Genomic DNA, 5,347 nt, shown 5'->3' with positions numbered 1-5,347 from the left:
CGTCATGAGGGATGCTTGAAATTTTTGGGGACTTAGTGGGCTATTTGTCATTTTTGTTTGGTTGACTCCTGCGATATTAGACTGAGTGGGAAAACAAAAAGGATGGTACTTTTGGTTGAGGATAAAACCATAGGCAGTCTTGAGGAGATGGGAAATCATCAGTTAACAAGTTGACGTAACAAAAAGTCCTGAGAGACTGAACTGAGAAGGTATGAATCAATGTATGTCATTTTGCTAATACAGTATTACATCTCTCTTCCCTGATTGCTCATTGTGCTTGCTAAGCTCTTAATGGGAAGGAACTTACTCTATTCTCTGTGGGAAGTTGTGTGAGAAGTTTTTTAACTCGTGAGGCATCCCTTCTGCAGGATGACTGTTCCCAAGGCATGGTCTGTCATCATCCAGGAGATCAGGAACAGCCTGGGAAGGAGAGTGCCACCTTTTCGGTTGCTAGTGCACCTTCCTTTATCGCTAGGTTTCCTTGGCAATTGAAGAGCAAAGTTGAGTTAGTACTTGCCTTACAAAGGTGACAACATATCTAGCAGACGGGCACTGTGTTTTAGGCAGGTTGTTAAGGGCTCCTCTTCCACAGTGAGGAAAAACCTGCTGGGCTTGATCTGTACTTCAGGAATATGACAATTACCTGGGGGAGGGAGCAGTCTGTCCCCCGTTGAGGTGCTAATGTAATAAGAGATGTGATCAAACAGGCAAACGTCCCATCTGTTCTACAGTAGTTTTGGTCATTGTAGTGGAGACTCAGTGCAGTTGCAAATTTGGGTGCTGTCATTACCCAGAAGCTGCGGCTTTCCACCATACAAGAGCACCGTAACAATGCCTGGTCAAAATAAAAAAAAATCAGTACTACAGCTTATAAGGTGTGTGGGGAAGAGATCTTTCCCATTTGACCCGAAATCGAGTTTTGAAATGTTGGAGTGCTGTTACTTGTGAACTAAAAGAGTGAAGCATAGTTGTGCGTTTGGTCACCGTCTCTTCCAATTGGCTCGCAGTGTCGCAGCTGCCTTGTATATTAGATAGCTGTCGCTGGCTGTCCTCGGGTGATGCTTCTAGCTGCACAGATTTTGGCCAATGAAGGACTGCCACGAGCCTGCTGAAGGTATACTTGACATCTTTTTTTTTTTTTTTTTTTCATTGAAAGAGAAAATCAGTTATAACTTCAATAGGAATTATCCTGTATGCTTTATACGAATGCTGTGATGCAGTGTAGCAGGCTGCCAGGTAGCTGGTCAGAGCCATCTCGTCCATGTGGGAGCGGGGAGCGTTGGTTGGGTGTCAAAGCTGGGTATGTAAGATACGTGTGTGGCTGAAGACAGTGCCGATGTGCATCTGTATTTCTTGAATAACATTCATACTTAATGATCTTTGCAAACCCTGTGTTTCTCTGTGCCTCCTTCAACTGTGCTGAAACTACGCTGGTGTTTTGCTATGCGGCTGAAGTCTTTTAGAGTTGTAAGCTGGGGAGGCGTGCAACCATCTCTGTATACCTTCTGAGAGGAGGGATAAGGACTCTGTCTCCTCCTCGCACCATTGCAATATGTAGGAAATGTAGATACTTATTTTAAGATGGGATCATTTAAGCCAATTCCTGCTTGTTATGTCTAGCTAGAACAGTAACCTGCCAGTTGCAATAGAGAACACCTGGATTTAGGTTTTTGCCAGCTGTTTATTGCCAGTTGTGTGTGTAGAGGTCAGATACTATTCATTGTCTCAAAGCGACAAGTAGATAGCTGATAATGTGGGGATAAAAAATTTACTTTATGACATTGTGGAAGGAGAATTGCTTTAGAGAAATGGAAGTATTGGTCAGGTCAATGATGAAATATAATTTGTTGGTGCTTAATATCTAGAAAGAAATTGGGATATTCAGTTCCGTGGACTTCCCCCCTCCAATAGTTTATGGGTTTTTTTTCATTTGGTTGAGGAAATAACTCGGGATTAGTGGAAAGACTTTTCTTCCCTGTAGCCTTCTGTAACCTCTGTCTACCTTGGGTGCTTAAAACCCAGGAGCCGGCGTGTTTTACTACTAGCGTTGCGGGGAGCTTGGCTCTCCCCTGGCACAGCCTTTACAGCGTGACTTAGTGGCGCGTCTCTCAGTCGGAAAAGCGAGTAACTTAATTTTTTCAGGGGAACAGCCTGGGCGCAGGCCAGTTGCTGCCGTGCTTAAACGACCTTCCATCTCGCATCTGCTGCCTTGCGGACACCGGCTCTGCGCTCCGTGTGTCCCCCCCCGCCCCGGGGCGAGCGCGGGGGGCGCCCCCGGCGAGGGAGAGGGCTTCGGCGGCGCCCGGTGAGGGGCGGAACCGACGGATTGCGTAGAAATCTCCACTTTGTGTCGCATTTTGTATGTAGGGGAACGGTGCGGGACCCTTCTCTCTCTTGGAAGGCGCGGCTGGCTTCTATGAACACCGGGGGTCAATGGGGGAGGGAATAGGAAACGTGTGCTTTAGCAGCTTTTTATCTTGGAAGTTGTGGTCTGTATTTCAGGAACTTCCCAGGAAAAACTTCTTCGTGCTTTGCTAGGAGAGCGGGGTCGGGATGTTGTTGCGGTCTGGTCAGGGCTGCAAGTGCGGTGCCCTAACATCTCCCGTGCCTGATGTGGCCCAGCGTGGGGACCCCCCCGCAGCCATCCCGCTCGCAGAAACCACGCGCTGTGAGCTCTGGCTGTGTCTCTGTTCCCTTTAGTCACTGTACACATCCCTGTTGAATCTCCTGCGCTGCGGAAGGGGGTTGTGAACGGGGTTTTTTGGGTTTTTTTTGTGAGCTGTACCTGCCGTGCTCGGTGTGGTGAGGGCGTGGGCACCCGGAGGACCGGAAAGTTGTCTTTTCTTCTTCCAAATAGTGAGCTGGTGCTGCCGGGGCCATGGTGGGAAGACAGGAGGCAGAGGTGTTGTGTGGTTGATGGGTGTTTTATAGGCTGTCAGACTATAAAGTGATATCTTTACTAGGGAAGGAGATACGTGAAAGTGACTTGCATTATCGTGGAACTTGTATTATATGGTTGCCATATGATACAGCTTATTTACAAAGTAGGGTTTCTGTATGATCAAGCAGAAGCCTTTGTTCGGTCTCTTTTATTTCTCCCTGCCTCAGAAATAATTACCCCTTGCTGTATGCATTAAGCCATAGGAGTTTCCTGTCTTGTCAGTCAGTCGTTTGAAAAGAAGAAGCATAACTCTGTTACTTGGCTCAAGCATGATTCTGTTTCTGCGCAGCAGTTCATTTTCCAAGACTGCCTTTCCCCCTCCACGTTTTGTCTGTGCCAAGAGGTGCTTTTCCAGGTAAGCTTTCCGCTCAGCACGGCCCTGAGAGTGGAAGCTTTGTGTAAAAGCCTTCCAAGGAATAAAGGCTTATTCGTGGTTTCCCTGTAGTAGCAAGCAAAGCCGAGTCTCCAGTACCTCACCTGCAGGAACCGGCCCTGCTTCCCAAACTTTTGTATTAGGACAGCGTTTGATGACAACATGATGGTGCAGGTGGTGATCTCTATCATTTATTGGGAATCTAATGAGCAATGTTTATTTGTTCTGCCTTTTTCTGGGAATTGAACATAGTGCCCTTGAAAACCTGCCCTTGAAGACCTCAGGAGTGGCACAGTATTTCTGTATTTGCTTTCTCTGTGTCCTCAGTCAAACAGCCCATTACTGCACTGAGGTTATAAAGAAAAACCAACCCAAACCCACAAATCCTAACCCTTAAATAAGCTTGATCAACAACATAATATCATAAGTTTGTCATCAATCAAGCTGAAACCTTTACCTCACAAAAATAAAGGCTAGCAGGTGTCCATGCACACCTCTAATGTCATTACAAACACCTGGACAAACCCTTACTTCAGTTTTGCGCAGGTGCTGCTGGTTTACATCTGCCTGAGCAAGAAGAGAGTCCACTCGTGGTGTGCCTCGTGCTTGGGGGACAGGACTTAGAAAGGTGGTGATTTGCCCTGCAGACCTCTGAAAAATGCTATTCTTGTATGAATGACATCAGGTTGGTGTTTTCAGCTGGCGTGTGAGCAGAGTTTCAGTTCTCGTGTAGTGTGTGGATTTGCAGAAGGGAGGTACAAACTTTTTTTCTCGAGACTGGAAGGATTTCGTAGGTTTTCTACTTAATGTATGTAAAACAAGCCTGAGAAGTGTGTTTTGTAAGTCAGAATTCTTCTTAACCTCTTGTTTCTGTTAGTATTACATCTGTTGTGGACTTGCCTGGCTTTACTGTGAGGAAAGCTGGAGGATCTCGGTGGCGGCATGTGGTTGGGAGGGCGAGGTGGGTACGTCCTGGTGCTGGACCTTACCCTGAAGTCAGCCATCAGTTGGTCACACAGGGGACAGCCTTCCGGGATTAACCTGGAACACAGATTAAACTGTTCCCGCTCACAGCTCGTTTGGCAACTGTTGGAAGTAAGTAAGTGCTTAATAGCAAAAACCAAGAAGCTTTTAAGTGTTCAAAAACTCCCTCTCTCTGCTCCTAGTTTTCTGACCCTTGTAACTCCTATAACCCTTCTGCCCATCCCCACTGTGGCTATCAACTCAAAATCAGGAAAAAAAAGAATGCTGGGTTGAAAATACAGTGCAGGCGCCCGCAGTTGAAAACTGTAAGCAGTCGTGAAGAGAAGGAAATCAACTTTGAAAAGAGGGCAGGGCAAGCAGACATGGTTTTGGAAAAACAGTGCTAACTCTGCCCCCGGGGTGTCTCACCAAATGTTTCTGAGAATTGATTTCTTTTCTGTTGTCTGGAAAGCTACGTGGGAGCTTGTAATGGAATAGAAAAAAATTACAATTATCCCGGGATGCTGAGAGTCTGACTAGTATATTATATATATAATGTACTGACCTTCGTTTGTGTTTAGGCCAGTGTCATAATGTCTGAGTATCTCAGAGTGATAACGATGATGCATATTGCACTTTACCACCATATTTTTAGCATGTTGCATTTATCTTCTGTGAAATACATAGAGATGCGTGTAACAGTGAAATATTGAGCGCTTTTTTTTTTTTTTTTAGGGCTTTGCCCAGTTAACGAACTGGGTTTCTCCCAGTTGTAAAGGCAATGTGGAAACGTGACCGAGCTGGATGTTGCGTTTGGCCACACCGCATCGCGGGGTCCGGCCGGTCTGAGGTACCAACGGCCTTTTTCGGTAGCCGAAGATGCTAGAAACCGGTTGCTTACGTATGACTTTCTGCACCGATATTAATTTAGCCTTCGGGCCAAACCAAAAGCTTAGTTGGAAAAACATATCGTGCGACCCACGACCCCTTAAAACATGTTGTGTGCTCGCTGGGCGCCCTATTTTTAGGGCGTTAAGAAACGGCCCCCCCCGAGGTGGGCTCTGCAGCAG

Source organism: Charadrius vociferus, unplaced genomic scaffold, assembly GCF_000708025.1.
Source record: "Charadrius vociferus isolate BGI_N301 unplaced genomic scaffold, ASM70802v2 scaffold758, whole genome shotgun sequence".
Taxonomy (NCBI): domain Eukaryota; kingdom Metazoa; phylum Chordata; class Aves; order Charadriiformes; family Charadriidae; genus Charadrius; species Charadrius vociferus.
Note: the sequence above shows the minus strand (reverse complement) of the source record.